This window comes from Papaver somniferum, unplaced genomic scaffold, assembly GCF_003573695.1.
Source record: "Papaver somniferum cultivar HN1 unplaced genomic scaffold, ASM357369v1 unplaced-scaffold_76, whole genome shotgun sequence".
Classification (NCBI taxonomy): Eukaryota; Viridiplantae; Streptophyta; class Magnoliopsida; order Ranunculales; family Papaveraceae; genus Papaver; species Papaver somniferum.
This window is the reverse complement of record NW_020650526.1, coordinates 2819357-2832009: the sequence shown is the minus strand read 5'-3', so window position 1 is coordinate 2832009 and position 12653 is coordinate 2819357. Positions and strand designations below refer to the sequence as shown.

Sequence of the window (12653 nt, the reverse complement as noted above, 5' to 3'; positions counted from 1 at the left end):
CCGCTGCTTTATTAGTTCTCTCTTGTTTTTCACCCTTTTGAGCTATGAACACCTATTTTAAGCACGTGAATAACATGAGGAGCTAAACCCCAACACTGGAAAAATGGAGGAAGTCATTATTTACGCATGTGGTAATTGTATTTAATTCTTATATGACTTTTGCACTATTCTAAATTGATTTATGATTTTTCTTGATTATTTGTGATTTTGTCTGATAGTGTATGCTTAGTCTAAGAACTTTTGATGCATCATACTTATGATTACATCTAATACTTTATAAAATCTATTTTTGGCAAAGAAAGAGTCAATATTTGTTATCTTATAAGCTATAATTCTCTAGAATTAATAGTTGAACCACATGAATATAAGAATTGGTGGAATCTTGAGTCTCAGTCTCTCGTAATCCTGTTACCATCTTTTTTATATATTTATTAGATAAAGTCTAAAATCGAGTCTTTACAAGTCTGAGTTGAACGAACTTTTACTACCACTTTACAACAGCATTAAAAAATTACATCACTAAACTACACTTTCTATCCTAATCCGAGATTTAGCTATAAGTAGAATAGAAATCAAGACTTATAGTTTTGGCAATTAAACTTGACAACAAGCTTGAGATAGCAATGCTTGCGAGTTCGAAGGATCAGTGCTTTAACAATCTCCCTCTTTGTTAATTTTAATGACAAAACTATCAATACATATGGAATACAAAATAAATAAACTTTGTACCTCTCAATTCAAATGCTTGAATTCCTTGGTTCTTCAAAATTAGTCGAAATCTTCATCACTTCCAAATTCTCCAGTGATTCTGAATGTTTTCATCTCATCATCATAGTTGTTGAAGATTCGTAGCTATAACAATGAGAAAAAAATAGCTCTCAATCATTGTTATACAGTGTCATAGTATTATTACACAACATTAAAGTCCAATTGTATCAAAACTTTGACAACAATACTATGGTGATATGTATCACTCCCCTTTAGTCAATACTTCATCTCACATGAAAACCACTCCCCGTTACATAATGATCCGTAAACCATATGTATTTGTAGTGTGAACTACACATTAATTCTCCCCCTTTTTGTCAATAAAATTGGCAAAGGTACGAAAATTAGTGGGATACTTCATGACCAAAAGAGAACATATCAACTTTGTTTACCTGCAATCATATAGTCGAAACTAAATGCATTCATCAAGGAGTTTATAAAGATACAAGATAACTCCTAAAATATTCCACAACCGCACTCCCCCACAAAGATTTGGCAATTAAGCACTTCAAATAAGAACTCTCCCCCATTAAATGTCATTCCCGAAAGAACAACAAGAGCGACCTTACTTTTACAAGAAAAGAAGGATTTCTTTGGACATTAACAAATCACATGAAACATGAATTTGTATCCAGAAAACTCAATTAAATTAACCACAAGGGAACCCATGATTAATTTAATCGGAAATGGTCAACATATGAGAACTTAAGGAGCCATACAATACTTTCACATAGAAGTGGATCAGGGAAAGATCAATACTGCGGAATATTCAAAGATTCGTTCTATTTTACATCAATATTTGCATAATGATATCATAGACTTAATCTTTCCAATCAAAACTTCATCCTATCTTCCATCAATATTTGCATAATGACATAATAGACTTAACTTTTGTTGTCAAAATTCCATTCTATCTTTTATCAATATTTGCATATAGACATATGATAGACTTGACTTTTGAGAAAATATGGGACAATCATGGTTCACGTAAGCAAACACACATATCCCATAACAAGTTGCAACATATAAAACCATAAAGATTAATACTGCAAAATCATCTGCCAAATAAACTATAGAATTTAAATAAATAAATCTAAAAACATTGCAAGATGAAAATCGTTGGAAATAGCTATGTGTACTCACAATAATTGCTATTCCAAACCCTAGTTATCCATCTTAAAACAAAAGAATAAATTCTCATAAGAAGTTTCCTAGACATTAAGAAAAATAACAAACAAAGATCAAAAGACTCCTTAACCAACAAAACCGATCATGAAAGGAAATCAAAGACCACTTCCGGAACCCCTATGAGTCTTGATACCTTTGAGCTTGTGACTGACAGCATCCACTGCTTCTTCAGAGAAGATATCCTCATTTAGAAGATCTTTAACATGTGTCTTCGTGAGAACAAGGTCTGAATTAACCTTTTCCAACTCAATTCTTAACACATCAAGACCCTTCATGGTATCAACGAGTCGCAGTTTTGCTTCCTCAAAGTATTTAAGAAAATCATTAACCACATCAGCAGAAATTTCTTCATCGTCCTCAATGTCTAAATAATTATCAGGAGATTGACAAAAGGAGTCCTCAACTTCTACAAAGGTTCTTTTCTTCTTTACATTGAAACCGAAATATATAGCATTATCAACAGAATCTTCTGGCAAATCCCAAGAACAAGGTGGAGAAGACATTCTTGATAATAGAAAACCTAGAGTGAGATAACTCAACTCAAAAGGATGGACATATAAACGGTTTCTCAAAAAAATTTAGGATTTCCAAAGTTGATTTGTGACAAGTAACATGAGTACTCGTACGCACACAACTTGACCCATAGATGAAAAACAATGCAAAACAAGAAACTAGTTCGGAAAGCAATATTCTGCTTTTTGCTAAGTGAATATTTTCACACAACTCAGCTCAATAAATTTTATATTCTCATAAGAGAAAAATCTAGAGCATGACTGAAGCATTTTGTGACTCATTAAAACTTCAAGAAAGAAAAATGATAGAAACAAATACAGATACTTGTGTAAAAAATGTCCGTGAATGATGATCCAGCTAAGAACGACAAGAGAATAGCTGGACAATCAGAAAACATTTTGACAGCAAGTATACCTGATCACATCTCACTCAACCAGTTTTTTTTTTGAGTGAGGTTCCAAACTTGTGATTAATTAGCACAAGTATGAGCATTGCGCTCATCAAGTGAACGTTGTTCACAGTTAAACCTTTTTTTCCTTGTTTTGAGAGGAAAAGCTTCTTAATGTGAAAAGTTATCATAAAACTTACTATCATCGAAATTCGACGCATAATATGGATTCTTACCTGAAGAGTTTTGATCAGAGGAATTGGGTAGCCTGTTTATGAGCTCTTTATATCCTTCAATTATCAAATTTAGGTTGTCTTTCACATCTCCATTTTTGCTTCCTTCTTATGATACTTTATTCACATCAAGGATAACAACATCTCCATTTTAACCGAAGAAGATCCTTGAACTCTTCTTGGACGATTTGTGTTAAGATGGCTTTTGCTATCTTGAACATTCGAGGAACAAGTAGAACTGATTTTCCTGGAAGGATTCACAGGGTGAGTACTACAAAAAATTGGTTTAGACATACGAATGTCAGTTACACCTTTGAGAATTAAGTCTAAGGTGTGTTGAAGTTGAACAATAGAATTGTCATTCAACCTAGGTTTCCTCATCTGTTCAGCATGTCTTTTTGAATTACAAAAAAGACACACTTTCTGATCACCTGAGTGATTAGAGTGAACAGACTTAACACAATCATTGTGAGATTTCTTCCTTCCGTGTGATGTGGAGACATGCACATCTTTTTCAACAGGAAGGGATTGTGATTTAGCTTCTTGGATCGAAGTCTAAGTTGGGTTAGAAGCAATTGGTATGGTGGAATCTTCAGAACATCCTTGAATAGAGAGTTTACTGAAAAGACGTTCAATTTCCAAAGTATCCTCGTTGAGTTTAGCTTCTAGTAAAGTTCGTGAAGAACAGACTAAGGCATTTTCTTCATGGAGAGCCTTCAATATAGAGTCACGATCATTTACCATAAGTGCATTAAATTTGTGTTTCCACCGATTGATTTTACCAGCCTGGATTCTAATAATTTTTAAAATCACACTCTCTTTGCCTGCTTCCCTTTCTTTAACAAAGTCAGACTGGTTTAGAAGGTAATCAGGGTAACACTTATCATTACATGTCTGTTTCGTAGGAACAGAATGTTCATCTATATGTGAGATTGAAGAATCTTTATCTTTAATAGATTTTAACGAAACAAAACCTTTGTCTCTGGTGGCGTGTTTATCAGAAATAGCACAACTGTCTATAAAGTCGATCAGATCACTACAAACACAGACTTATAAGGTCTTAAACGTGTTTTCCTTCTCTGATACCAATTGAAAAAGCGGGGGTCTAACAACCACACCCAATATTTCACTTAGCAATATGTATGGACAAACTCCAATATAATTCCAAGAGAATCAACTAGACAGTCAGACTCAATCAATGGAAATATATCCAAGAGTTATATCTCTATTTTTCAATTCAATCTGCAATCAAACAAATAGGAATTTGCAAGGCCGATTGAATATAAGAAATAACTTGGACGATATCAAAAACCAATATCCAAGTGTCAATCAATTTAATCAACAACCAAAGGTTGGATTCACAATTGATTGAACTTATGCACATCCTGTGATATTTCAATTATACAAACAAATATAATGCGGAAAAGAAATAACACAGACACCAGAAGTTTTGTTAACGGGGAAACCGCAAATTCAGAAAAACCCCGGGACCTAGTACAGATTTGAACAACACTGTATTAAGCCGCTACAGGCACTAGTCTACTCCAAGTTAACTTCGGAGTGGAATGTAGTTGAGCCCTAACCAATCTCACACTGATCAAGGTACAGTTGCGCTCCTTACGTCTCTGAATCCCAGCAGGACTCTACGCATTTGATTCCTTTAGTTGATCTCACCCACAACTAAGAGTTGTTACGACCCAAAGTCGAAGACTTGATAAACCAATCTGTTTCCCACAGATAAACCTATGAGTTTTGTTCCGTATTTTGATAAATCAAGGTGAACAGGAAACAATTGATATACCAGACTTATAATCCCGAAGAACAGCCTAGAAATATCAATCACCTCACAATAATCTTAATCATATGGTAGCGAAACAAGATATTGTGGAATCACAAATGATGAGACGAAGATGTTTGTGACTACTTTTTATCTCGCCTATCGGAGATTAAATCTCGAGCAAATCTTAGAGAAGATAGTACTCAATCACGATAAAAAAAACAACAAGATCAGAACACGCAACTACAAAGAAAATAGTTGGGTCTGGCTTCACAATCCCAATGAAGTCTTTAAGTCGTTAACCTACAAGGTTTTGGAAAAACCTAAAGTTAAAGGAGAATCGACTCTAGTCGCAACTAGTATCGCCCAGAAGGTGTGGGGATTAGGTTTCCCAGTTGCTAGAGTTTTCCTTTATATAGTCTTCAAATCAGGATTTTAAATCAATGCTACCTTGGTAAAAAAGCATTCAATATTGACTGTTAGATGAAAACCTGATTAGACTGAAGCTAATATATTTCAACCGTTAGATCGAACTTATTAGCTTGTTACACCACTACACCATTTTCCGGAATAGCATCAGCTGCATGCCGTTGCAAAAGCGACTTGCAACAGAAGCGTGCCGTTGCAAAATGGACTTGCAACAGAAGCAAGCCGTTGCGAAAGTTGGCGTTGCATATATTTTATAACAGCTCTTAAGCCGTTGCGAAAATTATAACAAAAAACTTAGAACGGCTAAACTTAGCCGGACCGGGATTTATTATTCTGGTTTTAAATTTAGCTACAGTTTATGGCCGTTACTAAAATTTTGCAACTTGGAAAAGAAGTCAAGTCAACTTGTCGTTGACTTAGTCAAGAGTTCCCTATAACATTTTCAGGTCAAATCCAAGCCAAACAAATACTACTGAGAGACACATTGAATGTGCACTAAACAACAAAGTCTTCCATTTGAACAGTTTATTCTGTCCAATAACATACAATCAATATACCCAATGAAGTTCAGTTTCTAAACTCAGGCCGATCAGAACCTCTACCTTACCACCTGGTTCATCCACTTCATGCTTCAAAACTACATCTTTAGACTTTAGATCATACACTTTAGCGCGCGCAGGGGCAGAACTATCAACTTGCGTACGAGAAACTGGGCCAACAGCACGAACCCGTCCCCTAGAATCCTTTCCAAATGCTTCAATCAATGCATCTATGTTTGCTGCGGGAGTACCCGCATCTTGCAACTCTTTGATCAGTTTTTGCTTCTTCTGAATCCAAAATTTAAAATTTTGGATTTATAAATCACGATAAATAGTGTGTGTATAATTTCAGAAATGATATAAATGGAAAATAAGCTTACTTACAAAGTATGGTTCTGCACTAGGTAAAATTCCCCCACCCTCTTGTGTATGAGCTTTCACCCATACATCGGAGGTACTGACTTCTACTCCAGGATTGACGCTCTCCTAAAACACAAATATAATGAATCTGTGAATATTGATCAACCATTATTTTCTGTAAGCAAGGTTCACACACAATGGAAAAGTATTAAATAAAACGAATCATACAGTATTGATGTAGAGACGTGATACAACCATGTGTCAACAATAAACATGAACCAACAGGTTCTGTTATTGGTTCATACCTGGGTAACTCTATTAACCATTGAATCATCAGCTCCTTAGTGAGTACATGGCAGTCTCTCAAATCAAGGATGCTTTGCACAACTATCAGACGATAAATGACGTGTTACACTGTTTAGCTTAAGAACAATCCCCAGAGTTAAGAATAAAACATGCTAGTTGATTTGACAACAATGAAACTTCTCAAATAAACATCTAACCTCAAAGCAACTCGATTCTTCAGTTCTGGCATAACTTCTCCAGCTCTGCCATGATGCAAGCAATGCCTTGTCAGCAAAAGTAAAGGAATAAAACAACAAATGAGTCAAATCAAGCATATCAAACTAATCAGAGACAATAAAGATCACAGACTAACATTCAAAAACACAGAACGAAAAAATAACACCCACATTTTGCATATAAGCAATCCATCACTGCTTCCTCATAGCAGAACTTGGAGCATCTCCCACTTTCATATGCAGAACAAAAGAACACACAAGGTATCAAATGGAGCAGTGATTATCAAGGTATAAAAAGCTTGATTCTTATCCAATTATACTGATAACTTAGAAAGGATCACAAGATTCACAACAGAAACTTCTAATTATATACAACCACAAGGTAAGCTGACTGCTAAAACTGTTACTTCGTCTCTATACAGGTAAACTGCATGCATGATATTCATGGTTCCTTTGGTTGTCTCCAGTTCCAGGTTACCTGCACTTTGATAATTGTCATCGCTAGTGTACTGTAAATATATTTACTAAATAAATATACAATTTTCTTAACATTTCTGTGATTACCCGTGAGAGATTTGATTTGATTTTGGCGCAAGCGATAACCAATACCACTAATTGTACCCCAAGAAAAAAAGAAGGCAGGTAAATATTCTCTGTAAAAACATACCTTCAACCTCCTTTACCACTCTTGCTTTGTTTTTTTCAGCCTCCATGAGCACTCTTTCTTTGATACCTTTGGCAGCAAACATCTCTGAGCTTTTCTTTGCATCCGCCGTATTGATATCACCCTGTTTCTTCCCTGTCGAGTTCCAAAAACACGTTATCAATCATCTGCAACATGTAACTACAGTTTTAGCTATGCAGCTACCTGAATTATATACTTTCATGAACAATAGTTATAAACTGAATATTAAATAACCCAAGTAACTGAAATGATTTAGCAATACAAGTTTTCGAATTCTGACTTAAGAAATTGAGCTCGCTTTTTATGTTTCGCTTCTGCTTGCATCTCATACCAGCTTGAAATCCCCAAGAGGTAGATATACTCCCTGTTACCAATATAAATTAAGTAATAACTCATCATGTAAAATCAAATTATGATACATCAGATTAATTTTTAAAACACTTATCTAATCACGTATCTCCTATCGTAAGCACTGCAGACCACGGGTCCCTCATTGACTTGTGGCTGCAAATTTGAAGTTGTACAAACCCATATCCAAATCACATCCTTGGATTGAATCAAATTAACATAGGTTATATATACATGCGAAATGAGTTACCACTATATCGTCATTCATGAACCTCAAAGCAACATTAGAGGCAGATAATTCTTCATAACCTTTAAAATTGAAATAAACAAGATTGCAAGTCCAACAATACACGGAGGGGTGAAAAGCAAGAGTTTTTAAATGGGGTCATATTACCTTCTTGCAGATCACAAACTACACACATAGAGAATGGTGTACATAATATAAGAACCAAATAAAAGCAAATGGCAAGCACAACCAATATAAACAACAATAAATGGTAGTGAACCCTTTGGGAAAATAGCCCCCAGCCAAAAAATATAACTGTCCATCCATATTTGAACAAAGTTCATCCATTTATAAGCAATTCACACACTATACCTTCTCTTCTCGTTATTTACCAGCAATAGTAAACACCTGGAGTCATTTCCTGAAACTCAAACAATAAGATTCAGTCATCATGGTTTGAAATTTACACACTTCACACGAAAGAAAAAACAAAACTCCAAACCCAAAATTGAACCCCAATATTCAAAATTCAAAACCAAAACAAAACACACAACTCAAATCAACATCAACACATAGAAAATGCAAACCAATCCTCAGATTCATCAAAAATGCCCAAAAATAAATAAATTGAACAGCCTAATCAATCCTCAAATTTCACTGAATCTAATACAAATCAAAACCTAAATCATAAAATTCCGAGAATAACTAAACATGATTTCATGGGGACTCACCTAAAAAAATTAGAAACTGCAAACAACATGATATTCATAACGAATCCTCCAAAACAATTGCAAACCCTAACTTTTCCTGTATAAAATCAAGCACGAGAATATTGAAGAGAAAACAGTGGTGGGTTTTCAAGGATGGATTGAAGAACAACATAATCAGGAGAAAGATTTCTCTCGAAGGTTTAATGTTGGTAGGTTTACAAGAGAAAGATTGAAGAAAAATGGTTTTCACGGAAATTTTTTAGAGAAAATGGTTTTTGTTTAATTGGTGTACTCATAGTGGTGGTGTTTTGACAATAGCAGAAGTGAGAGTCATAATTTTTTTTTTTTTGAAGCAGAGACTGAAATTGAATGAAGGTGAGGGAAGGAGAGGGATAGACGAGACTAATAGAGGAGAAGTGTTTTCTCTTTTGGGATAAATATAGGGTTGAGGTGAAATATTTGATCAAACCGTCCAACTATTTTAGAGCAAATCTCAACCGCAGAAGATGGTGTTGCCATCCACTCAAACTTGTCGCACATGTGGAATTCTAGTGTTACCTTGCACACAAGCAGGAAGCATATGTGGTATGGTCAGCTGTTGCGAATTGCGACACGGCTCAAACATTCGCAACGGATGTTAGCTGTTATAATTTCGCAATTCCTTGTTGCAGTTGCTAATGTTTGAGCAGTTGCGAATTTAGTTGCGAATTCACAACCGCCTAAGAGCTGTTGCAAAATTTTGTTGCTAATCGGGAAAAATGGTGTAGTGCACACAAATGAAAAGTGACTTCATTTAGATATGAGTAACTGTACCTAAATGTGTGCACCTTGTTGGCTCAACAATAGTTAACCGAGGTTAGCCATATGAATACTTTCATATCAACCATATTCATCTTAACCATAACTAGTTCAAATGACTCAAATGAAACTAGTTTTAGAGTTTTTCAATTGTTTATATTCTCATAGAAGTATACAAGACACAATTGAAGCAAAATAGATTTTGATTCACATGAATCAATTCATGAATGTTATAGCCACGGTTTGCAAAAGATTACATTCTTTATTATATAAATGTATTAGTTCATGAACAAACCAATTTTAGAACATAACCTACTCAAGTATGCAAACGGGTACGCATAATTAAGTGGTCGGTCTAAGTTTGGGTTTGCCAGTATGCGAACGGGTACGCATACCTTGCAAACTCAGCAGAATTTCCCGGAACTGAACCTCACGTCAGTACGCATACCGATATGCGTACAAGGTTCCCGGACTTTCACTAAACCAACCAGTACGCATACGGGTATGCATACTATGGTTCCCGGACTTGGATTTCATATATGCAAGTACGCATACTATGTAACATACAATCATGGTTAAAACTCCATTTTAATCATTGAAACATTCTCGGAAAACGATAAATAGTTGTCTCACACAAACTATTACCTTCAAAACAATTTTCAAGTGATCGAATGATCAATACGAAACATTCTGAGTCTACATCAAATGCTGTCTCACACAAATCATGTAAGATGTTACCAGGTGATTTTCACATGATCATCTTTTGACGTTCGTCAAGAATATAAGATGAAATTGGTTAAAGCGAAAGCTTACCAACACATATTTTGAGAAATATGTAAGCTAGTTAAACTCAGCTCAAAATATCAAATGTGTATAATCGAAGTCTATATAGCTATACGACTTTTGTCTCAAATATGAGATAAAGTAAATAAACTTTTGAGTGATAGATGAGTTCAAGTCTCCATATACCTTTTGTTGATGAAGTTCCACAAGCTCCCCTTAGTAGTTCTTCGTCTTCAATCAATAAACGCCGTGAAGTCTAATGCCCAACTACACTTTCTATCCTAATCCTATACTTATCTATAAGTAGACTAGAAATCAAGACTTATAGTTTTGGCAACTAAAATTGACAACACGATTGAGATAGCAACGCTTGCGAGTTCTACCAAGCAGTGCTCTAACAGGTGGTGGATGTGTTGGGACCTCCAATTTGGGTATTTCTTTACCTAATGCGACAAAATCCAACCTTTAGTCGGTTCTGTAACATTCTTGTACCATTGGTCGTATTGGTCTTCATCACATGGCGTAAATTTAGTCTCATACTTTATCCAGTCTTTTCTCTACAGTGATATGTATTTCGATCTATACACGGTAGAAGAATGCGTGGAGGGTTAATTATGTGCCTCTCTAACTCGACCAACTAATTGTCTAGTACATCTCCCCCCACCCCCCATAAAACAAACACCAATATCACTGACAAGACTGTACAACACCATGTGCTGGAGTGAAAATTCTTGCATCCTTAGGGCTTTATCAGTATTGAAATCCTCAAAATACACATACGACATCCGAACATCATTACGTTTGTTCCTAATCAAGCACTGGTATCTCCACAAATGAATTTTATCTCAGCTCATTCATGTTTTGTTTTGGATACCAGTTATCTCCTTCATACCTTACTTTGATTCGAAAACATTTCTTCGTGTGGTCATAAAGTTTTGGTACACCAATGTTGAAATATGTATACCACCAAAGATGAGTAAAAAAACATACAAAGGAAAGTAAACAATATTTAATCTAACTTGCTAGATATTTGTAAACTGATTTATATCCAAAGGAATGTATTATTGTATTTACCTTAACGAGGCCCCATGGACCTTGGGTGTTTGGAAAATCTATGCAATATCGAGACAAATGTACAATTCGGGTAATATAGCAGACCCCCAACCATAACTGACAGCCTTTAACATATCTTGCAATGCCTCTAGCCATATCACTTGAGTACTTGTGCTTGAATTGGGGAAAAAACACGAACCAATTATCCATAAAATAAATATCTTAGCAATTTTTGTATCTTTAGCAGGGTCATACGCTGCGGCATCAGGATTCCATGCAATTCGTTAAATACAAAGTCTTTAAACTGGAAGTATCAATGTCACCACTACTTAAATTCCTATAATTTTGTTGTGTTGTTACCTCAAAGTACAACATATGTGTATCTTTGTATCGGTCTTCTGCCAACCAATCTTATTGGTTAAATGGAACATCATTTCTCACCCAGAAAGTAACCCAAGTAAAAAATATAAATCTAATTGGTGCCTGTAAAAAATTAAAGTTGTTAATTTAATTTTTAAAATACTCATATTGATTGTATAAAAAATGATAAAATCAAAATATATGTGATGAGTGCTAAAAAGTGCATATTTCTATATATTTTTCTTGGCATTTAACTCATCTTTTGTGCATTAATTCTACATTTTATCCCATATTCTGTATTTTCTTTGTTTTCAAGAATAAATATTTTTATTAATTAATTTTGCATTTTTAGGTAATAAATAAAGTTTGGATGAATAGCGGAGCAGAAAAGAGCAGAAAAGTGGTGGAAGCCGATAGGAATCACGCAAGGAAGCCGCGAAGAATGTTGTGCACAAGACCAAAAGGCTAGAAGTGGGCTTGAAGAGGAAGAATTGTTCTTAAATAAGATATGGGCTTGGCATACCCAAGGCCCAAAACCCTCACCCAAACCCATTTCCAATATCCATACCCGCCTTCATATTCAGCCGTCAGATTGGATCATCTCAGCATCCTACGGTCGCTTCATCATAGTGCATCAAAATCTGAAGCTCCTGAAAAACACTTTAGCACCTAACTCCATCTTGAGCCGTCAGTTTCGTTGTACTTCCGCATCCAACGGTCGCTACAAGCTCCCTTGTATCTCGCCGTCAGATTGATCTATCAATTCCACATCCAACGGCTGAGCATCGCAAATCATCAAACTTGTTATACCCGATCAACACCCAAACACCAAATTCCCTATACCCGAACCAAACACACCTTACCCAAATTTCCCATCGACTTCTCCATCTTCTTCCCCTCTCCGTCTGCAGAACCCGTACGCCATCACCACCACCTTCTCCCCTGCCATCTCCACCAAACGCCACCAACAACTC

The 12653-nt window shown here is 35.5% G+C and overlaps 1 long non-coding RNA gene across 8 annotated transcripts; it reads right to left on the bottom strand.

Moving 5' to 3' along the window:
* Positions 1-5706: 5706 nt before the first annotated feature.
* LOC113344452 lies at positions 5707-9073 on the bottom strand. 8 transcript variants are annotated; one of them, XR_003357826.1, is made up of 9 exons: positions 8707-9073; positions 7682-8396; positions 7384-7515; positions 7124-7194; positions 6888-6946; positions 6699-6743; positions 6501-6582; positions 6220-6321; positions 5707-6123 (listed from the first exon to the last, which is right to left on the bottom strand). It is a non-coding gene; the product is annotated as an uncharacterized LOC113344452 (long non-coding RNA). The 8 variants fall into 8 exon arrangements; XR_003357820.1 differs by having other exon boundaries at positions 6888-7194; XR_003357821.1 differs by having other exon boundaries at positions 6888-7515; positions 7682-7947; positions 8348-8396.
* Positions 9074-12653: the final 3580 nt, after the last annotated feature.